The following is a 25,147-nucleotide window of genomic DNA, read 5'->3' on the forward strand; positions in this document are numbered from 1 at the left end:
GTGTGAAACGACAATAGTCGGGCATATGCAGTGTAAAAGAGGGAAATTGAGTTAATATAAAACACAACAGAGTCAAAGTTACAGGATACGCAGTCGTCTTTACAATTAACTCCAGTAAAAATTAATGTGGAAAACCAATATTCGTCCATTAATGCAAAGAGATGGCATTAAGATAAAATTTTATAAGGAACCATCGTCCTATTGTCAAGCGATGAATAAAAGCATTACGGAACCTGGAAGCGGGTTCAAATGGCTCTGAGCACTATGGGACTTGGCATCTGAGGTCCCCTAGAACTTAGAACTACTTAAACCTAACTAACCTAAGGACATCACACACATCCATGCCCGAGGCAGGATTCGAACCTGCGACCGTAGCAGTCGCAGCGTTCCGGACTGAAGCGCCTAGAACCGCTCGGCCACCACGGCCGGCCCCTGGAAGCGGGAATACAATTCTAACTACAGTGTCGGCTGGACAGGGAAACTATGACAAACCAGGAAAAGTTTAAGAAATCTTACGTAACACGGAGCCAAGACAAGACAGCCTAGACACAATGAGAGGAAACCGAAAGGCACGCGCTTAAACTCACGCAGGCTGGCGTAAGGTCTGAAACAGGATACGTAATGAATATAAAGAAAAGTACGTAGCTTCTGGAATACTTAACTTTAATCCACATTTGTAGAACATCGCTCTTGATGATACATAAATAGAATCTCAATATAAATTGAATACGGCGCCTTGCTGGGTCGTAGCAAATGTAGCTGAAGGCTATGCTAACTATCGTCTCGGCAAATGAGAGCGTAGTTCTCAGTGAACCATGGCTAGCAACGTCGGCTGTACAACTGGGGCGAGTGCTAGTACGTCTCACTAGACCTGCCGTGTGGCGGCGCTCGGTCTTCAATCACTGACAGTGGCGACACGCGGGTCCGTCGTATACTAGCGGACCGCGGCCGATTTAAAGCTACCACCTAGCAAGTGTGGTGTCTGGCGGTGACACCACACTGCGTTGTACCGATTCTAAAAATCCTTGATAGATATGTGGCACCAGATGTCTGTACAGGGCGAGCAATTCCTGCAAATAACGAGCCTGTGGTTTGTTGTTGCGATGCTGGGCCCAATACGGTCCTAGGTGTCCTTTGCCGGGTTCAGGCCAGCCAAACTTGGCGGGCAAGACATCAACGTGAGCCGCTGTGGCCGAGCGGTTCTAGGCGCTTCAGTCTGGAACCGCGTGACCGCTACGGTAGCGGGTTCGAATCCTGCCTCGGGCATGGATGTGTGTGATGTCCTTAGGGTAGTTAGGTTTAAGTAGTTCTAAGTTCTAGGGGACTGATGACCTCAGATGTTAAGTTCCATAGTGCTCAGAGCCATTTGAACCATTTTTTATACTGACAGCGTCGCTTTTCACTGCCACCAGGTGGCATTCAAAGTCACGGGGGTTGGGGGGGGGGGGCGTCGTTCATAATTTTTGTAGTAATGGATCAATAAACATTTGCTGACGACGCATTTGCATACAGGCAAACGGGACAGTTAGAAACGAGCAGAGATACTTGCTGATGGTGAATTACTGATCTCGGTAAAAACCCTAAGAGGTTTTCGTCGTAAGTAGGTCAAAAATCATCTACTCACTTTCTGTGTGACCATTCTGGCACCGAAACTGAAGACAGCGGAGAGAAGGACAAAATCCTGAATTCGGCCTTCCGCAATTTTCCATCGTGGAACGGTACCCCCGTTCAAATGTCGTACGAACGTCGAAATGGCAGATATTGAGATAACAGATCGCGGAATAGAAAATCAACTACAATAGCTTAGTAGTGGAAACGCGTCAGGACCAGACGAGAAACATATAAGGTTCTACGAAGATTATGCGAAACGACGTGCTGCCCTTTAAGCAGTAATTTGACGTTGGTCGCTTGATCAATAAACGATACCTAGCGACTGGAAGAAAGCGCAGATGTGGGACAGATGTACATAATTATAGACTATTCCGTTGACATCAATCTGTTGTAGAACTATGGAACATGTTGTATGCTCAAGAGTTATGACATTTTGGAGAATGAGAATCTCCTCTATAAAAATCAATATGGATTTCGCAGACAGAGATCCCGCGAAACGTAGCTCGCTGTGTTCCTCCATGAGATCCACACCACCGTAGACACCGGCACTGCGGTTGATGCCCTGTTTCTCGACTTCAGGAAAGCATTTGACACCGTCCCGCAATGCTGTTTAGTGAAAAAAGAAATACAAGTCGATCTCCGACTGGATTCAAGATTTCCTTGCAGTTAGACCTGAACAGGTTGCCCTTAAGGGGCTCCGGAACGCCCTATACTTGCAATGTTAAAATAACGCTTATAAATTACATCTTTCCTCTCAAAGTATTTGAGGTAGGAAGTTGAACTTTTTACAGATTATTTATTGGAATATGGGCTACAACTTAACACAGGGATTTTAAAAAATTTTAGTTCAGTTATTAAAGATGATTTTTTTCAATTGTAATGAAAATTCACAACATTTTTTTGCAATTTTTTATTTATATATTCAAAAATATACAGTTTTTTGGAAAAAGGCTGTGTTAAATTATGCAGAAGGTACTGTGTAACATTTACTGAAAGTTTGAAACAAATATGTTTGGAAGATCCTTAGAAAACATGTAATTAGTATGAGAAAATAAAAGTTTTGGCAATCGAGCGACAAAGATTGGATTAACTTTTTAGTGCATTCCAGGTCCATAGGATGGATTATCTTCATCCTCTGCAAACTGCTCCTCCAGCTTCCTCTTGTTCCTCCTCCTGTTTACTCTTGCTTGTATTTCTAGACTCTTTACAGCCCTGTCTGCAGCCCGAAGGCGTTCCTTGTCTAAAGCAAGCATCGCTCGTACCATGTTAGAATGTTATTATTTACAGTAATAAGACGTACCTTTGGCTTTCCAACATTTCTCCTTTTCTTAAAAGCCTTCAGAGGATTTCTAATAACTTTACTTTTACTCATTATTATACTTCAACAAAACAGAGACTCAAGAAACAGAATTGATTACGAATATTTTCGAGATAACGACAGAGTAAATAAACATGAAACAATCGACAATCACACCAGCGATATATATTGAACCATCACAGGTTAGCCACAACACATACTTTATCTCACATCACTAAAATGTACCTGATGAACACGGACGTTAATAATAACACCATTTGACAGCAGTTTAACAGCGCGACAGTGGGTCACGACCATGTAGAACACATTTAAAAAAAAATTTAAAAATAGTGTAGTCTTCGGAATTGAATAAATTATATATCTATTAAAAGGTAATAGTCTGCAGATTCAGAAAACGCAAAAACGTAAAAATTGAACTTTTCATGATTTTGAGCCTTTCCGGAGCCCCTTAACATAACAAAATCGATAGATGTAAAGGTAATTTCCGAAGTACCCCCAAGGAAGTGTGTTAGGATCGTTACTGTTTACAATGTACTGTATATAAATAACTCAGTAGAAGCGCCGGATACTCTTTAAGACTCTTCGCAGATGATGCGGTTGTCTGTAACCCAGTAGCAACGCCAGAACATACTAACAATTTGCAGAATGACCTCCAGAGAATTGAAGAATGATACAAGCTCTGGTAGTTGCCCCTGATTATAAATATATGTAACATGTTGCGCATTCATAGGAAAAGAAGGCTACTCCTGTACAACTACACTACCCATAACACCTACGAAGGAAGTGGCTTATAGGTCTCTTGTTCGACCGATACTTGAGCATTGTTCATTTATCTGGGATCCTTACCAGGTAGGACTTATACAGGGTTATTACAAATGATTGAAGCAATTTCACAGCTCTACAATAACTTTATTATTTGAGATCTTTTCACAATGCTTTGCACACACATACAAAAAGTCAAAAAGTTGTTTTAGGCATTCACAGATATGCCCCTTTAGTGATTCGGCAGACATCAAGCCGATAATCAAGTTCCTCCCACACTCGGCGCAGCATGTCCCCATCAATGAGTTCGAAAGCATCGTTGATGCGAGCTCGCAGTTCTGGCACGTTTCTTGGTAGAGGATGTTTAAACACTGAATCTTTCACATAACCTCACAGAAAGAAATTGCATGGGGTTAAGTCGGGAGAGCGTGGAGGCCATGACATGAATTGCTGATCATGATCTCCACCACGACCGATCCATTGGTTTTCCAATCTCTTGTTTAACAAATGCCGAACATCACGATGGAAGTGCGGTGGAGCACCATCCTGTGGTACGTTTAGCTCCCTGCTTGCTTTATTCGTCGACTTTTGCGGGCTACGCGTGAAACTTTCCCGCACGCGTTCAACCGTTTCTTCGCTCACTGCAGGCCGACCCGTTGATTTCCCCTTACAGAGGCATCCAGAAGCTTTAAACTGCGCATACCATCGCCGAATGGAGTTAGCAGTTGGTGGATCTTTGTTGAACTTCGTCCTGAAGTGTCGTTGCACTGTTATGACTGACTGATGTGAGTGCATTTCAAGCACGACATACGCTTTCTCGGCTCCTGTCGCCATTTTGTCTCACTGCGCTCTCGAGCGCTCTGGCGGCAGAAACCTGAAGTGCGGCTTCATCCGAACAAAACTTTGAGTTTTTCTACGTATCTGTAGTGTGTCGTGACCATATGTCAATGAATGGAGCTACAGTGAATTTATGAAATCGCTTCAATCATTTGTAATAGCCCTGTATATGTAACATGTTGCGCATTCATAGGAAAAGAAGGGTACTCCTGTACAACTACACTACCCATAACACCTACGAAGTGGCTTGTTCGACTGATACTTGAGCATTGTCCATTTATCTGGGATCCTTACCAGGTAGGACTTATAGAAAGAGCAGATCCAACGATGAGCGATTCTTTTTGTCACGAGATAAATTAGTCGGCCCGGCAGTGTTACAGAAACACTCAACAAACTCCAGTGGCAGCGTTACAAGAGAGTCGTTATGCATCGCTGAGAGGTTTACTACTGAGAAAACTGTCCAGGAATAGTCGGATAACTTACTACTTTCCCCCACGTATGCGCTATTCGCAACTGGAACAGTGTTGGGGGTCTCCGTTAGTGGTAACCTCCGCCTCACATCATTAGGTGGCTTGCAGAATATGATGTAGATGGTGAGAAGATTGACAGATGACCCTCAAAATATGTAGTGCAGTCAGCATATAAAGGTAGTTGTGAAGGGGTCGTAGCATGGACCAAAACAAGACAAAATTATCCACTAAACGTGGGCTCTAAAATGCAACCTCAAGGTATGTAAAAGGCGAAAGATTTAGTCGTTTGAAGTGAAACCAGAGTGAAACCTCAAGAGATATCAGCACTCGTTCATCTCTTCTACAGACAGCTCTTTGCTATTACGAATGATACACAAAATGCAGTAAACTAATCACACCACTATTCTGTTACTTTAAAACACTAGAGCTTCTAATATAAACTGCTTGCTGCGACATGCGAGGGGCACTGGTGAGACATCGCTAAAGGAGGTGCTCAATATGTTGTCCATTCGTAGTAATGCACACTTCTGTCCGACGTCTTACGGAGTCAAGCTTTCTCTGAAAAACGCCAGATTGTCACGGATGCGCTGTCGGGCATTGATGAAGCCTCACTATAGTGTATGTACGTCATTACAAAACCGAAAACTTAAATGTCTCCAAAACCAAAAGTCCAAGGGATTAAGACTGGGGGGAACGAGGTGGCCAAGGTACTGGATCGCCCCGAAAAATCTAATTCATATTCAGTGTATGTGTGAGGTGTTCTAGGACATTTCGTAGAAAAATGGGAAGGCGTTCATCACGCATTAACGACATCTATTCGCCGTCTCGGGAATGGTACCTCCTTCAGTAGGACAGGCAAGTCGTGTGATACGAACTGACGATACCTTATAGCAGTCAACCTCTCTGACAGTATGTAGGGTCCTATTAGGGCACCATTATAATTTCTGTTGGCACATTAATTAAACGTCGGAACTGATGTCTTGCTTGTTCAGTTGTGTGTGGATCTGCGTCAACTCACATGGGTTACATATGAAAATTGACAGTCTCATCTCAAGTGAAACAAGCCTTGTCTGTGTGCAATACCTTCGTTGCGAAAAGTGGATTTCACAATTTTGCAGCAGTCAGAATGGTTTGGACACGCTGTACATCATACCAACACACCAACTGTTCGTGTAGGTTCGCACAGTCTGTCTAGTGGCCCGAATGTGGATCACCCCTGAGTTGGCTGACTTGATATAAAATTAATTTAATTCCTTCAAACCCACAACAAAGTAAGTGACATCGTAGGGAATGAGAATGGGTGTAATCGAAAAATTAAGAACTAGGGCCTGCGGTGTCAGAAATAGATTTATTAACTAATGTCGAGATGAAGTGAAAGCAAACACATAAACTGAAACTTAAACTGTGTAACATTTCATCAGCACGAACATAACTGGAATTTACGTGTAAATGAGAATGGTTGCTGTTAGTGGAAGGATGCCCGTCTTGGCAGGTACACACTACTGTATCATTCTGATTGGTCTCTCACGGCCTGCTGCTGTGGTCGAGCGGTTCTAGAGGCGCTTCAGTCCGGAACCGCGCGACTGCTCCGTTTCTTACATATATAACCACGGTCCCATCCCACAAGGAACTTCTTGAAAAACTGCCAGATAATCTGTATCCTGGTACAGGAAGCCTCTGTCTTGTCAAATTATTTCAGTGGTGTTCCGACATACCAATAATTTCAGAGTCTACATCTGTAAACAGTTCACTAACTTTATCTCTAATATCTCTTAGATGAAATTTGCTTATTCCTTCTCTGCTTGGAAACATTACATGCTCTGAAAGTGAGCCCTTAGTTAGAGGGGCTTCCTTTAAGCAGGTATACCTATCAGCTGACTTCAATCCAAAAACGGTGCAGCTCTAACTCCAACTACTACAGGAATTTTTGCAAGAGTGATCCCACCACCACCACCACCACCACCACCACTCATTACACTGCCACCTATAAGCTTTGCCAGCCTCCCCTTCCAATAACTACCGATGTGCAGGCGATGCCTTGTGAAACCCGATCTACTGATAGGCCCAACTGGCACCACCGAGATGTGACGCATGCCTTCTGCCATTGGCGCCCTTCCCAGCCCCATGTTAACGCGCCTAACAGCCGCATTAAGATAAGGCCGATCATGACGCTGAACACTTGCGCAAAATGCACATTAGTGATACCAGTTTGAGTAGCTATCTTTACCTGGTCACCACGTACGCCATATTACCCGTCCCTATCAAGACTGTTCCCTTATCCTCCTTCGTAAAGTTCCTACTTAACTCCTGTAACGTTTTTGCTTTCATTTTGTGGTGTAAGCGGTGCTGATAGACAATAAAAGCGGTTTAAAAGCTGTGAGCTATCTGAGGAAGTTAACCTTGCATTACTGCGCAACTGTTTCACCAGGTATCCTGTCTAGCTTACCAAATTGCCAACCAGACTAACATTAATTATAATCTTTTAATAGTCATACGACAACCGGTGATATATATATATATATATATATATATATATATATATATATATATATATATAAGAGAATTTAAATAAAAATAAATGGAAATTTATTTTAACATTGATCATTGAAATTTCAGCATATTAAACGTGAGTCATAACTAAGCTGGTGCCTTATTTAGGACTGTGAAAATGTGAGTTTGAAATCTTACGGAACACATCAAATATGGAGCCAAGATTGGGAGACTGCATACAACACTGCATTCATAAAATAACATATGAAGAACGTTGAAACATATGCAAGAAGAAATTAACCACAACCAACCGATTCAATTTTCACCCAAAGAAGTTACGTTCGTAGCACAATCCTGTCCGTCATGTAATTACCACACACTGGTATACTAAATTCATACTAACTCTCTGTGAAATCTTCCCGAAAAGAATAGCTGAGGGCTACTTTGATGATTACACCACATGCTTCACGTGGTCAACTTGGTTTACACAAAGAGTGTAACTCCACAATAATTTTGATAATTAAAGTAAATTAGATCGAAAAGCAATTTACAAAAGATAAACCTCGAACTGGTTACTAACGTCTTACTATTAACCTGATGGGTCAAACAATTGTATAAGCACGTGGTACTGGTCTCACAAAGTACACCCCACGTGGGTTGAACATAAAGAAAAGTTGCTATATTGCAAAATATTGTCAAGACGAGACGTTATAATCTCACGCACATTCGCATTTAAGATTGATGATCTTAGTTAGAGTTACTGATCAACACGTGGTTCCACTTTACTCACAAAGTAGTGACAAAGCAACTACCGGAAAATAATCTGAACTTCACACGCGAATTACACGGCGTTGCAATTTAAGATAGCATTAGATATTTTAGAGCTGAACCTGAAATAAAGGTGATTAAATTTTCAGTTAGGCTGAACTTAAGAAATCCATTGTCCTACGGACTTAGCAGACACACGCTTAGCCGGAGATCTTACCACTTCAGACGCTCTCCACGGACAGACTGACTTGGTCCCTTTCTGAGGGTGGCTCACAAATACAAACGGAAGTGGCCAGAGGGGCAGCTTCCTATACCAACATGACAAGAGACGGACAGGACCATACTAAGGATAGAAACCTCTTTGCTTTTAGAAAGCGTAGCTACCTGTTCCGACGTTGGTCCTACTGTTCTCTAGCAGACAGGCTTGTCTGCTACCCTCAAGCATGCAACTAGAAATACATTTGCTCATTCATCCTCTCACACAGAAGGGAATGGGGATGACAGTATCTTATCATATACATTATATAAAAGAAAGCGGATGTAGGTTCCGTATGAGACTGTGTGACATGAATTACATATAAACTGTGTTTTAAAGTGTGGTAGCGTGACAGATCGTTCTTGTTTAAGTGTAAAAGTAACACGTTCCACTACTCAGTCTCCTCCCAGATAGTCAGAAACGCCACAGTAAATTTAGAAGAGGAATTTATGCCGTAAATGACAACAGATTTAAGAAATCAAACATGAAAGGAATCCAACAGAGACCTTTCACTCCCCTATGCTGTCAGTCAACCTGCACTAGGCTTCACAATGCTAGTGACTTGGTACTCACTCCGCAACACTTCCTGCAACTACTGGCCCACACCTCTACCGTGCAAACTACCTAGCAGCAGAATTTCTTGGGTGTTGTGGTTACAACTTTTGAATCGTTTGGGAGACGGCGAACTGCCGCCACCATAGGCTAGCTTGCACTGTGTCCATGGACAACAGACGAATGAGTACTCATTTGTTTAACACAGTCTAACGTTCGTAACAGAAAGAGATTACTGAAGAAGAGCTGTTTTTCACACTAGCCAAGATGAACAAGACACTTCTTGTTTGTTTCGGACCACACTACCATTTCCCTTTTGCCAGTGCGCACACAGTATCAGCAGTGAGTTCTGATGCCGCAGCCGGCAGGCGCTCGGCGTTACGAGGTGCATTCAAGTTCAAAGGCCTCCGATTTTTTTTTGTCCGGACTGGGAAGAGATAGAAACATGCGCATTGTTTTAAAATGAGGCCGCGTTCATTGTCAATACGTCCCACAGATGGCAGCACTGTACGGCAGATAGAATTTTACCGCCAGCGGCGAGAATGAGAACTGTTTTAAATACTTAAAATGGCGACGTTTTCCTTACTTGAACAGCGTGCAATCATTCGTTTTCTGAATTTGCGTGGTGTGAAACCAACTGAAATTCATCGACAGTTGAAGGAGACATGTGGTGATGGAGTTATGGATGTGTCGAAAGTGCGTTCGTGGGTGCGACAGTTTAATGAAGGCAGAACATCGTGTGACAACAGACCGAAAGAACCTCGGGCTCGCACAAGCCGGTCTGACGACATGATCGAGAAAGTGGAGAGAATTGTTTTGGGGGATCGCCGAATGACTGTTGAACAGATCGCCTCCAGAGTTGGCATTTCTGTGGGTTCTGTGCACAAAATCCTGCATGACGACCTGAAAATGCGAAAAGTGTCATCCAGGTGGGTGCCACGAATGCTGACGGACGACCACATGGCTGCTCGTGTGGCATGTTGCCAAGCAATGTTGATGCGCAACGACAGCACGAATGGGACTTTCTTTTCGTCGGTTGTGAGAATGGATGAGACGTGGATGCCATTTTTCAATCCAGAAACAAAGCGCCAGTCAGCTCAATGGAAGCACACAGATTCACCGCCACAAAAAAAATTTCGGGTAACCGCCAGGCTGAAAAAATGATGTTGTTCATGTTCTGGGACAGCGAGGGCGTAATCCCTACCCATTGCGTTCCAAAGGGCACTACGGTAACAGGTGCATCCTACGAAAATGTTTTGAAGAACAAATTCCTTCCTGCACTGCAACAAAAACGTCCGGGAAGGGCTGCGCGTGTGCTGTTTCACCGAGACAACGCACCCACACATCGAGCTAACATTACGCAACAGTTTCTTCGTGATAGCAACCTCATGCTCCCTACTCACCTGACCTGGCTCCTAGTGACTTTTGGCTTTTTCCACCAATGAAAGACACTCTCCGTGGCCGCACATTCACCAGCTGTGCTGCTGTTGGCTCAGCGATTTTCCAGCGGTCAAAACAGACTCCTAAAGAAGCCTTCGCCGCTGCCATGGAATCATGGCGTCAGCGTTGTGAAAAATGTGTAAGTCTGCAGAGGCGATTACGTCGAGAAGTAACGCCAGTTTAATCGATTTCGGGTGAGTAGTTAATTAGAAAAAAAATCGGAGGCCTTAGGACTTGAATGCATGTGAGGCTCTGCTGTGACGCTGGCAGAACAGGACGTCAGGCGTGACGTTAAGTGTGTCTGCCGTTGGGCGTAAGGTGTCAGGAATGAAGTTTTGTTGTCGCTACCAGAAGGCACAAGAATGACGCTCTGTGGCCGCTGCTAGCAGGCACGCCGCCCTAAACGACAGTTGTTAATGGAAGCAATACAAGAAAAATCAATACATGTTCATAGGATTTGTGGATCTGGAAAAATCGTCCAATAACGTAGAATGGTGTAAGATGTTCGAATTTCTGAGGATAACAGGGTTAAACTATAGCAAAATACAGGTGAGGTACCATACGTACAAGAAGCCAAAGGGAACAATAGGATGTAAAGACCAAGGACGAAGTGTTCAGATTAAAATGGGTCTAAGGGAGGGTTGTGGTCTTTCGCCCTTACTGTTTATACGTCGAAGAAGCAATGTCCAAAATAAAAAACATTAAGGAGTGAAAATAAATTTCAAGGTGGAAAGATATCGATGACAACAGTCGCAGATGTATCCTCAGTGACAGTGGTGCAGAATTACAGGATATGTTGAATGGAATTAACAGTCTTTTGAGTACGGGATATGGTTTGAGAATAAATTGAAGAAAGACGAAAGTAAGAGAAGTAACAGAAAAAGAGTACAGCGAGAAACTTACGCAACAAAATAACGCACGATGAATGGAGAAACGACATAAAACCGAACTAGCAGCGGCAAAAAAGGCATTCCTGGCCAAGAGAAATCTGCGTGTATCAACATAAACCTTAATTTGAGGATGAAATTTCTGAGAATGTACGTTTCGAGCACAGCATTGTGTACCTAGTGAAACATGGTTTGTGGGAATACCGGAACAGAAGAGAATCGAAGCATTTGAGAAGTAGTGCTACATAAGAATGTTGAAAATGAAGTGGACTGATATGGCAAGAAGAGGTTCTCCACAGAATCATTGAGGAAAGGAATGTATGGTAAACACTGACAAGAAGGGATATCTAAGATATCAGGGAATAACTTCCATGGTAGAGGGAGCTGTAGAGGGCAAAACCTTACAGACGCACAGGGGCTGGAATACATCCACAGACAATCGAGGATGCAGTTTGAAATTGCTACTCTGAGATGAAAAGGTTGGCGCAGGGCAGGAACTCTTGGCGGACAGCATTTAAAACCAAAAAACAAATAAAACACCCTCCAGAACCAGAACATGGATCGATAACTGAGAAAAGTCGACTACCTTCCAGAATGCACTTCCTTCGATGATTTAGAACATTAACGATGAGCGAATCTATCCACAAGTTCAACACAGATCTACCATGATGATGCGGTAGTGACAGCCGAGAGTATCTGGAGTAAGCAAGCTAACCAGTTCCTTGCATAATCTGTGTACAACTACCAGACAGAGTAAAAATCTGTGAGAAGTACTCTGCCTGACATAAAATGAAGCACCCTGACTGAATCAGGAAACGCAATTACAGCACAATGGATTGAGGGGGGTGTGTCACGTCAAATTTACGAAGTACTTTGCAATATGCGCCACTTATCAGTCAGACGTATTCGATGGGAACCTCGAGACGAGTATGCCTGCCCTCAGCTTCCCACGCAGTCCAACATGTGAATTCCCCAAGAAATACGATATCATGCGATTCGGCTATCCAGTGAAATGGGAAGTCAGTGAGGCTTCTTTCGTGTCTGCCAGTTGCTGACAACACTGTCTCATACGAGTACGCGGTGTCTCAGTGTCCTTCACAGCAATCGCTCACTATCTGATGCTGTTTATGCCACCAGTATACCATTGAAGAGCTAGTAACAGCTATAAACGTGAACAAAACTAATGCACTCTGTTGGTCGTACTACTTGCCACAGAAAATTGACACTCTAATGATATAGATTGCAATTGATGGTGTGCGTGTGTATGAAGTTATATTGGCGTCCGACCATGTCTTCTTGGTGTTTCACTTTTTTCTTTGTCAGGCAGCGAAGGTGAGTCGCGAGAAGGCTCACAATGAGATAACGTCAGCAAAAGCTTAACAGAGCGACAGTACACGACAGCCAGGAGAGAATTCGTATGGAGGTATAACATTGAAACTTGACTGTCTGGGCACAAAGCTAAAAATACACTCCTGGAAATGGAAAAAAGAACACATTGACACCGGTGTGTCAGACCCACCATACTTGCTCCGGACACTGCGAGAGGGCTGTACAAGCAATGATCACACGCACGGCACAGCGGACACACCAGGAACCGCGGTGTTGGCCGTCGAATGGCGCTAGCTGTGCAGCATTTGTGCACCGCCGCCGTCAGTGTCAGCCAGTTTGCCGTGGCATACGGAGCTCCATCGCAGTCTTTAACACTGGTAGCATGCCGCGACAGCGTGGACGTGAACCGTATGTGCAGTTGACGGACTTTGAGCGAGGGCGTATAGTGGGCATGCGGGAGGCCGGGTGGACGTACCGCCGAATTGCTCAACACGTGGGGCGTGAGGTCTCCACAGTACATCGATGTTGTCGCCAGTGGTCGGCGGAAGGTGCACGTGCCCGTCGACCTGGGACCGGACCCCAGCGACGCACGGATGCACGCCAAGACCGTAGGATCCTACGCAGTGCCGTAGGGGACCGCACCGCCACTTCCCAGCAAATTAGGGACACTGTTGCTCCTGGGGTATCGGCGAGGACCATTCGCAACCGTCTCCATGAAGCTGGGCTACGGTCCCGCACACCGTTAGGCCGTCTTCCGCTCACGCCCCAACATCGTGCAACCCGCCTCCAGTGGTGTCGCGACAGGCGTGAATGGAGGGACGAATGGAGACGTGTCGTCTTCAGCGATGAGAGTCGCTTCTGCCTTGGTGCCAATGATGGTCGTATGCGTGTTTGGCGCCGTGCAGGTGAGCGCCACAATCAGGACTGCATACGACCGAGGCACACAGGGCCAACACCCGCCATCATGGTGTGGGGAGCGATCTCCTACACTGGCCGTACACCACTGGTGATCGTCGAGGGGACACTGAATAGTGCACGGTACATCCAAACCGTCATCGAACCCATCGTTCTACCATTCCTAGACCGGCAAGGGAACTTGCTGTTCCAACAGGACAATGCACGTCCGCATGTATCCCGTGCCACCCAACGTGCTCTAGAAGGTGTAAGTCAACTACCCTGGCCAGCAAGATCTCCGGATCTGTCCCCCATTGAGCATGTTTGGGTCTGGATGAAGCGTCGTCTCACGCGGTCTGCACGTCCAGCACGAACGCTGGTCCAACTGAGGCGCCAGGTGGAAATGGCATGGCAAGCCGTTCCACAGGACTACATCCAGCATCTCTACGATCGTCTCCATGGGAGAATAGCAGCCTGCATTGCTGCGAAAGGTTGATATACACTGTACTAGTGCCGACATTGTGCATGCTCTGTTGCCTGTGTCTATGTGCCTGTGGTTCTGTCAGTGTGATCATGTGATGTATCTGACCCCAGGAATGTGTCAATAAAGTTTCCCCTTCCTGGGACAATGAATTCACGTTCTTATTTCAATTTCCAGGAGTGTATGTGCTCGGATCATTATCTTCAAGCTGACAATCTCGACGTTCGTGCAAACGTGAGCAGTAGTACTGGCTTTGTCGAGAGTGAACCGTACTGCCCGTATATGGAGAACTCTGTCCATGCCAAACCTTTTCCCCGTCGTTTACCGCCTGTTGCCACACAACAAAGTCGTATGAAGGCAACGACAGTGACTGAATACTGGGCCTACTGGTTTCTAGTTTCTTATTAATGTTACAGATCGATGGCTGAGTGTAAAGTGTCTGACTATAGAACCAAAATTCTCGTTTTCGAACCCCAGTCAGTCCCAGAACCTTCATACGTCACCAATCACTTCCCAGCAGTGTTTGTGAGTATGGTTTACGCACAGATGTACCGTGCTTCCTGATCTAAGTGTAACCCCCGTCCCTCTCTACGTTGCTTGACAAATTAGTTCAAACTTGAATGAAGCTCCAAAACGATAGTGCCTAGTTAAACGTAGCAATATGCAAACCAGTTGTTGACAGATGTGAAAATTATCGAACAATCAGTTTAATAAGCCACAGATGCAAAATACTAACACGAATTCTTTACAGACGAATGGAAAAACTAGTAGAAGCCGACCTCGGGGAAGATCAGTTTGGATTCCGTAGAAATACTGGAACACGTGAGGCAATACTGACCTTACGATTTATCTTAGAAGAAAGATTAAGGAAAGGCAAACCTACGTTTCTAGCATTTGTAGACTTAGAGAAAGCTTTTGACAATGTTGACAGGAATACTCTCTTTCAAATTCTAAAGGTGGCAGGGGTAAAATACAGGGAGCGAAAGGCTGTGGTTGTACAGAAACCAGATGGCAGTTATAAGAGGCGAGGGACATGAAAGGGAAGCAGTGGTTGGGAAGGGAGTAAGACAGGGTTGTAGCCTCTCCCCGATGTTATTCAATCTGTATATTGAGCAAGCAGTAAAGGAAACAAAACTAAAATTCGGGGAGGGTATTAAAATCCATAGAGAAGAAATAAAAACTTTGAGGTTCGCCGATGACATTGTAATTCTGTCAGAGACAGCAAAGGACTCGGAAGAGCAGTTGAACGGAATGGATGGTGTCTTGAAGGGAGGATATAAGATGAACATCAACAAAAAGAAAACGAGAATAATGGAATGTAGTCGAATTAAGTCGGGTGATGTTGAGGGTATTAGATTAGGAAATGAGACACTTAAAGTAGTAAAGGAGTTTTGCTGTTTGGGGAGCAAAATAACTGATGATGGTCGAAGTAGAGGGGATATAAAATGTAGACTGGCAATGGCAAGGAAAGCGTTTCTGAAGAAGAGGAATTTGTTAACATCGAGTATAGATTTAAGTGTCAGGAAGTCATTTCTGAAAGTATTTGTATGGATTGTAGCCATGTATGGAAGTGAAACATGGACGGTAAATAGTTTGGACAAGAAGAGAATAGAAGCTTTCGAAATGTGGTGCTACAGAAGAATGCTGAAGATTAGATGGGTAGATCACATAACTAATGAGGAAGTATTGAATAGGGTTGGGGAGAAGAGAAGTTTGTGGCACAACTTGACCAAAAGAAGGGATCGGTTGGTAGGACATGTTCTGAGGCATCAAGGGATCACCAATTTAGTATTGGAGGGCAGCGTGGAGGGTAAAAATCGTAGGGGGAGACCAAGAGATGAATACACTAAGCAGATTCAGAAGGATGTAGGTTGCAGTAGGTACTGGGAGATGAAGAAGCTTGCACAGGATAGAGTAGCATGGAGAGCTGCATCAAACCAGTCTCAGGACTGAAGACCACAACAACATGCAAACCAGCCTTCGGGATGATTACAGCTTTAGCAATTTTATTATTATTGCTATTGAAGTGGTCTCCAGTCTTAAGTCTGATTTCATGAATTTCTCTACGCTATTCTATTATGCACAAGCGCCTTCACCACTGTTTACTTTACTGCGGCCTGGGCCACCCTACAAATTTTACCGCAACAGTTAACTCCATTACCAAGTTATCGATTTCTTGATATATCAGGATGTGTTCCATCAGTCGGTCTCTTCTCTCTGTCTATTTGTGCAATAAATTTCTACTCCACCCCATCCCGTTAGGTTGACTACGTCCTCATCAGTTAATCTCACAGTTTTTCGCGGCGACATTCTTGAACAAATACGCCACTGAGCTCTGTGACTTTGTGAAGTCTCCATGAGATAATTCGACCAACTAAAGTACCCAAAGACCTACTAAAATATTATCTCTTGAAATTGAGGTCGGAGTAAGTCGACGAAACGTCTGTATTGACAAATCTGACGCATTATTCTCCTCGTTAGTTGTTCGGTCTGCCAATCTAGTCTTTAGCATTCGTACGTACCAGCACATTTCAAACGCTTCTATTCTCTCCTAGTGTGAACTGTTTATCGTCTAGATATTGCTTCCTTACGCCCCTACACTCCGAATTCCTTCAGAAGACATTTCCTGACATTCAATGGTAACAAATTCCCTTTCTTCACGAATTATTTTCTTGCTGTTGTCGGTCTTCATTTTATGTTGAAAAATGGTTCAAATGGCTCTGAGCACTATGGAACTTGACTCTGAGGTCATCAGTCCCCTAGAACTTAGAACTGCTTAAACCTAACTAACCTAAGTGCATCACACACATCCATGCCCGAGGCAGGATTCGAACCTGCGACCGTAGCGGTCGCGCGGTTCCAGACTGTAGTGCCTAGAACCGCTCGGCCACTCCAGCAGGCTGCATCTGATGTCCTCTCTACTTCGGCCATTAGTTATTTCGCAAGCCAGACAGCAGAGCTCATTTACTGCTTTTAGCATCGGATGCATATGCGGATGACTTAGTTGTGATGGCAGATTCGATTGAAAGTTTGCAAAGTAATATTTCAGAGCTAGATCAGAAATGTAAGGACTATGGTATGCAGATTAGCATCTCCAAAACGAAAGTAATGTCAGTGGGAAAGAAATATAAACGGATTGAGTGCCAAATAGGAGGAACGAAGTTAGAACAGGTAGACTGTTTCAAGTACTTAGGATGCATATTCTCACAGGATGGCAACATAGTGAAAGAACTGGAAGCGAGGTGTAGCAAAGCTAATGCAGTGAGCGCTCAGCTACGATCTACTCTCTTCTGCAAGAAGGAATTCAGTACCAAGACTAAGTTATCTGTGCACCGTTCAATCTTTCGACCAACTTTGTTGTATGGGAGCGAAAGCTGGGTGGATTCAGGTTACCTTATCAACAAGGTTGAGGTTACGGATATGAAAGTAGCTAGGATGATTGCAGGTACTAGTAGATGGGAACAATGGCAGGAGGGTGTCCACAATAAGGAAATCAAAGAAAAACTGGGAATGAACTCTACAGATGTAGCAGTCAGGGCGAACAGGCTTAGATGGTGGGGTCATGTTACACGCATGAGAGAAGCAAGGTTACCCAAGAGACTCATGGATTCAGCAGTAGAGGGTAGGAGGAGTCGGGGCAGACCGAGGAGAAGGTACCTGGATTCGGTTAAGAATGATTTTGAAGTAACAGGTTTAACATCAGAAGAGGCACCTATGTTAGCACTGAATAGGGGATCATGGAGGAACTGTATAATGGGGGCTATGCTCCAGACTGAACGCTGAAAGGCATAATCAGTCTTAAATGATGATGATAGCATCGGATTACCTAATCTGATTCCTGATTCATTCCGACTACAATCTGTTACCCTTGTAGTGCAAGTTGATAGTCACTATGCAAACCGTTCAGCTGCCCTTGCAATTTCTTTGTGTCTGACAGAGTTACAATGTCATCGAAAAACCTCAGTTTTCATTTATTCTCCTTGAACTTTAATTTCTTTTACAAATTTGCCCTTGCTTCCCTTCGTAATTTGAACGGAGTGAATGACATCTTGGATGGGCTACAATCCTGTCGCACTCCATTCTCTATTATCACTCCCTTTCATGTGATTTCTGTACATGCAGCAGGTAACGTATTTATGCCTGTTACCTTCACAGTTTCAGAGAGTATGATCCAGTCAATCTTGTCATTTGCTTAGTGTAAATATATAAATACTTAAATGCTGGAATACATTTTCTCGATCTCGACTTTCAAGATAAGTCATAAGATCAATATGGCCTCCCGTGTTTCTTCATTTCTCGAGAACCGAAATGAGCATTTCAGAGATCGGTTTCTGCCAGTTTTACCATTACTTTGTAAATAATTCGTGTCAATACTTTGCAACCATGACTTATTAAACTGATAGTTCGGTGATATTCGCACATCCCTATTTTGGAATTGTAATTATTACGCTTCTTGGAAACTGGGGGTATTCGCTTGTCTCGTATATAATGAGGTGACAAGTTATGGGATAGTGATACGCACATGTACAGATGGCGGTAGTATGACGTATGCAAGGCATAAAAGGGCAGTGAATTGATAAAACTGTCTTTTGCATTCAGGTGATTCATATGAAAAGGTTTCCGACGCGATTATGGCCGCATGATGCGAACGATACTTCGACCTAGACGCACGGGAGATTCCATTTCGGAAATAGCTAAGGCTCTGGCTCTGAGCACTATGGGACTTAACTGCTGAGGTCATCAGTTCCCTAGAACTTATAACTACTTAAACCTAACCTAAGGACATCACACACATCCATGCCCGAGGCAGGATTCGAACCTGCGACCGAAGCGGTCGCGCGGTTCCAGACTGTAGCGCCTAGCAGCGCTGGGCCACCCCGGCCGGCGAAATAGCTAGGGAATTCAACATTCTGAGATCCACGTGTCAAGAGTGTACACAGAATACGAAATTTCAGGCATTACCCCTGACCATGCAGTGGCCAACGGCCTTCACTTAAGGACCGGAGCAGCGGCGTAGGCATAGAGTTCCCTGTGCTAACAAACCAGCAACACTGCGTGAAATAACTGAGGAAATCAACTAACGTGTTCGTTAGGACAGTGCGGCGAAATCTGGCGTTAATGGGCTATGGCAGCAGACTACCGGCTCTGCTAACTGCACGACATCGCCTGCACCGACTGTTCTGGGCTCGTGGCCATATCTGTTTGACACTAGACGACTGGAAAACTGCGGCGTAGTCCCATGAGTCCCAGTTTCACTTACAAGGGAACCTTCCCATCGCACCCCCCTCAAATTTAGATATAAGTTGGCACACTGGATAGGCCTTGAAAAACTGAACACAGATCAATCGACAAACCAGGAAGAAGTTGTGTGGAACTATGAAAAAATAAGCAAAATATACAAACTGAGTAGTCCATGCGTAAGATATGCAACTTCAAGGCTAACGTGAAATCAGGAGCGCGGTGGTCCCGTGGTTAGCGTGAGCAGCTGCGGAACAAGAGATCCTCGGTTCAGTTCTTACCTCCATTGAAAATTATAATTTCTTTATTTTAGCAAAGTTATGATCTGTCCGTTCGTTCATTAACGTCTCTGTTCACTGTAATAAGTTTAGTGTCTGTGTTTTGCGACCGCACCGGTAAACCGTGCGATTAGCAGACGAAAGGACGTGCCTCTCCAATGGGAACCGAAAACGTTTGATCGCAAGATCATAGGTCAACCGATTCCTCCACAGGAAAACGCGTCTGATATATTCTATACGGCACTGGTGATGGCATGTGCGTCACATGACAGGAATATGTTGTCGACCCACCTAACTTGTACACTTGGTGAATGGGTAACAAGATTCTTCTACCTTACCCGATTTCGGTTTTCTTGTGGATGTGATAATCACTCCCAAAAAAGTGATGAAAACATAAGAGTTTGTCACATAAACTGAAAAAAAAATTAAAATTTTCACTGGAGGGAAGACTCGAACCAAGGACCTCTCGCTCCGCAGCTGCTCATGCTAACCACGGGACCATGGCGCTCCTGAGCTTATATCAGCCTTGATGTTGCCTATCTTGCACATGGACTACTCAGTTTGTATATTTTGCTTATTTTTTCGTAGTTCCACACAACTTCTTCCTGTTTTCTCGATTGATCTGTGTTCAGTTTTTCAAGGCCTATCCTCTGTGCCAACGTATAACTAAATCTGAGGGGGGTGCGATGGGGAGGTTCCCTTGTTAGTAAAAGCTAATGGTACAGTTCGAGTGTGGCGCAGACCTCACGAACTTCTGGAACCAAGTTGCCAACAACGCACTTTGCAAGCTGGTGGCGGCTCCACTACAGTGTGGACTGTGTTTGCATCTCAGAATACTGAGTACCGTAATGATTTCGGAAATTGAGTCTCCCATGCGTCTAGCTCCAGCTACCTTTCCGCTTTCAAAGTCTGTCAGGTCCCTTCATACAGGCATGATCATGTCGGAAACCTTTTCATATGAGTCACCTGAACGCAAATGACAGCTCCGCCAGTTCACCTCCCTTTAATGCATCGTGTACGAGAAACTACCGCCATCTGTACATGTACATATCGCTATCCCATGTGTTGCGACCACATGTAGTCAGCGTTGCTTCATGCAGTGGAGAATGGCAAAACAGACGCACGCCGGCGACCGAGGCATTGCGAAGTAGGCACGCACAGATAGCCTTGTTGACAGCAGCAGTCTACCAACAGGCTGACACAAGAACGCACACAGACCGAGCGCCGAGCGAAGCCTGGTGAGTGCTGAGTAAGGGGAAGTGAGGCCAGCACGCTAAGTTACGCTGCAATATACTGTGGGAGTAATACCAGAAAGCTACCACCGAGGGTAAAAAACGTCCTCCTGCCAGATATAAATAGTGGAGCGCAGGCAGCAACAGACAGAAGCCATTGGAAGCAGTTTGGATTTGAAAACGGACGTGGTCGGTGTCCAAATGTTCAGTCTTCCTAGGTGACAATTCCGGAAGTCTGTTCCACCTCGCAGGAGTCATCCGTTCGCCGCCAGATGTCAACTTCAGCTCTGGAGGTCGGCCCGAGTTCGGTCGGCACCATGGCTCACTAATTACAGTGAGAACTTACAGCAGGACCGGCCGCAGCGCGGTCTCGGTCACAGGCGCCGCCGGGGACTGACGCCCGGCCCCACGGCGCGTGGTCCGTCCGTGACGGGACCTCACGGACATCGCGAATGATGGCTTCCCAGCTGCCGGTGCAGCAGGCGTCGGCAGCTGACCTTGTAACGCCGGAAATGCATATCCTCCTATTCCCATCTATTGTACTATTATTTTTTTCCCTTGTTATGTTACCTCAAGATATGACATTTCTGTCTCTTTATATATTGTAATTGTTTTACTGTTTGTATATATATATATTTATGCACTTATGTCGATGTATAATTGGTTGTCTCGTAAATATTATTTGTATTTTTACGCTGGGTCTTGCCTAGGGAAAACTATGTTATCGAACGAATACGTCGATAGGTCGTGTGGAGAACCAGAGTGTTTAGGATCTTTGGTAGTGTTAGCTCTGTCGCGTGGAGCGCGGGCAGAGGGGAGTCTGGCTGGGGTAGTGCAGTGGAGCAGGTGCGTTGTGTGAAATTCCCGCGAGTTGCCGCGCTTTCGGGGTTGGGCAACGTGTAATTGCGCTCGACTTGCGAGATAGTTTCTGACATGGTGTCGCGGACGGGAAGCATTAGCTGGCGCACATCAGGAGCCCGTTTCGTCTGGTGACCGTGTCGAGAAGAAGGCGCGCCAACATCCAGCTTCTGCAACAGCGACGGCAGACAATGAGTGACTGTCGCCACCTCCTCGATTGACGGCTTCAAACCTTCAATCAACCAACAAGGGAGACTGGAAGCACGTAAAGTTTTAGAACTGTATGGCAGACCTCAGCTTTTCAAACTTTTAAATTGTTGCATCACAAAATTACAGCTACTTACCATGAACCTTTGTTGCTCATTGTCCCAATTGCATTACCAAGCAAGGTCCCTTCCTTTTCCGGAATGAACCCGAGTGTCGTTCAAATTCAGACGCCAGCATTAAAATACAATCATTCGATGTCACTGCTTTAATTTCAAAGGTCAGTTAAGGTATTCATAGCTGGCTACAATATTTAGATTACACAAGCACAAATTAAGAGTGCGAGTTTTTTTACCATATTTTAGCTTACCTGTGACTGCAGCTCAGCTTGGTACGTACTAAATTTTACTATTGTTAATTGTTCAGAATCATTTAATTCAAGTTCAAAGTTAAATCTCTTATTTCTAAATTGCATTGATTCAAGTAGCTTTTGAAATGATTGTTGAGGTAGTCCAAGACTAACCGTATTTTACTGAATTTCGATGTGCTTCAGAAAGAAAGCTCACTATTAACTTCAGTCACTAAATTAACTCTCGATTTTCCGGTTTTATTAATTCTTTTGCTAAATTAAGTCAGAGTGTAGCGAAATTTATTACTTCTGACAATATTTCAGTTTTCACACTACACTTGTCAACCTTCAGTTGCCACGCTTCTAGTGCTAATTATATGTGTATTAATCTTTCTTTTTGAGTTACTATAGTAATTGTCCTTAGGACTGGCGACCATAATTTCCCCCAAATCTCAAATATCTAATTACCGCTAGTTAATTGTTAACGTAACGGCCGCACATTTACTTTCTTTATTAACTTTATCCCTTTTTCAAAATTAATTTCCACCAGTTTCATTAGCATTCTTCCTTTCATTTAGATGTAACCCTTTCCTCCCTCTTTACCGACAAATTAACCTCGGTGACGATTGCTTTTCCCAAATTTCCATTAGGTAGACGCGGTTTAATTTTTCACTGTCATTAAGGTCGATAAGTGAGGGGGAGGTTACAACCTCACGGCGACGCGGCTCTGTGGGCGTGCCCGTACTGGGGCGCCGAGCGGCGACGACTTCATCTCGACCACAGGGCATCCTGGCTTCAGCGGAGCACTGGCGGCCTGAGGCTCCCGAGTGCTATCAGCGGCGCGCCCACAGAGCCGCGTCGCCGTGAGGTTGTAACCTCCCCCTCACTTATCGACCTTAATGACAGTGAAAAATTAAACCGCGTCTACCTAATGGAAATTTGGGAAAAGCAATCGTCACCGAAGTTAATTTGTCGGTAAAGAGGGAGGAAAGGGTTACATCTAAATGAAAGGAAAAATGCTAATGAAACAGGTGGAAATTAATTTTGAAAAGGGGTCAAGGTAATAAAGAAAGTAAATGTGCGGCCGTTACGTTAACAATCAACTAGCGGTAATTAGCTATTTGAGATTTGGGGGAAATTACGGTCGCCAGTCCTAAGGACAATTACTATAGTAACTCAAAAAGAAAGATTAATACACATATAATTAGCACTAGAAGCGTGGCAACTGAAGGTTGACAAGTGTAGTGTGAAAACTGAAAGTTTGTCAGAAGTAATAAATTGGAGAATGTACACAGCAGCAGCCAGGCAGAAGTATCTGCAGGGCTGGGCAGCGACGACAAGGGAGAAATTGTAAAGAAAGTTCAATAAATAATTGTAAAACTCCACGCCGTCTCAGTCTTTGGCGCAGCCACTGTGTCTGCTGCTAACAAGTGGTGCAGAAGTCGTAACACATGACTGGGTCCTCTGGTCCAGCTGAATCGATCATTGACTGGATGTGGTAATGTTAATTTGCACCCATTCATATACAGGGTGATTCAAAAAGAATGCCACAACTTTAGGAATTTAAAACTCTGCAACGACAAAAGGCAGAGCTAAGCATTATCTGTCGGCGAATTAAGGGAGCTATAAAGTTTTATTTAGTTGTACATTTGATCGCTTGAGGTGCTGTTGACTAGGCGTCAGCGTCAGTTGATGCTAAGATGGCGACCGCTCAACAGAAAGCTTTTTGTGTTATTGAGTACGGCAGAAGTGAATCGACGACAGTTGTTCAGCGTGCATTTCGAACGAAGTATGGTGTTAAACCTCCTGATAGGTGGTGTATTTAGTGAACGTTTTCTGTGCCATTTCAGCCAATAAAGTTTTTTGTCCCTTTTTCTTCGAAGGTGCTACTGTATCTGGACTACAGTATCTGGAGATGTTAGAGAATTGGCTGTTCCCTCAGCTCGAACAAGAAGCACAACAATTCATATTTCAGCAGGATGGAACGCCACCACATTGGCACTTATCTGTCCGTAACTACCTGAACGTGAACTACCCGAGGCGATGGATCGGCCCCCAGGCAGCCCGTGACAGAGCACTTCATCACTGGCCTCCAAGAAGCCCTGATCTTACCCCCTGCGATTTTTTCTTATGGGGGTATGTTAAGGATATGGTGTTTCGGCCACCTCTCCCAGCCACCATTGATGATTTGAAACGAGAAATAATAGCAGCTATCCAAACTGTTACGCCTGATATGCTACAGAGAGTGTGGAACGAGTTGGAGTATCGGGTTGATATTGCTAGAGTGTCTGGAGGGGGCCATATTGAACATCTCTGAACTTGTTTTTGAGTGAAAAAAAAACCTTTTTAAATACGCTTTGTAATGATCTGTAACAGAAGGTTATATTATGTTTCTTTCATTAAATACACATTTTTAAAGTTGTGGTATTCTTTTTGAATCACCCTGTACTTCATGTTCCCAAAAAAGGATCGAATTTTTATGGGTGGCAATTGTTCTCGACTGGTTTGAAGAACGTTCTGGAAAATTCGACTAAATTTATCACCGACATACCTCGTAAATGAAACGACTGTAACAGATGCAACCCTGCGTCGTTGGGCGGACAGACGGGTGTGACGTTACACTGTCGCTCGTGCTGTACGACGCTAGATTTCCATCACAGCGCACGATCACTTTCACGCTACGTGCCGTGGCGTGGCGTCCGTCTCCCCTGGAGGCGGTAATAGCCTCGTCCCCATTATGCGCCGCCGCCGCTCAGCCGAGGAGATATTTACGCCCGGAGCCGAGGCGATGTGGCAGGTGAGTGACGTCACTGCGCCGTCAACACGCGTATCCCCGCCACACACACGCACTCCATGCACACGGGTCGTCGCGTCGTTCATCTCGCACGCAGCC

The sequence above is a fragment of the Schistocerca cancellata genome, chromosome 2 (assembly GCF_023864275.1).
Source record: "Schistocerca cancellata isolate TAMUIC-IGC-003103 chromosome 2, iqSchCanc2.1, whole genome shotgun sequence".
Lineage (NCBI taxonomy): Eukaryota > Metazoa > Arthropoda > Insecta > Orthoptera > Acrididae > Schistocerca > Schistocerca cancellata.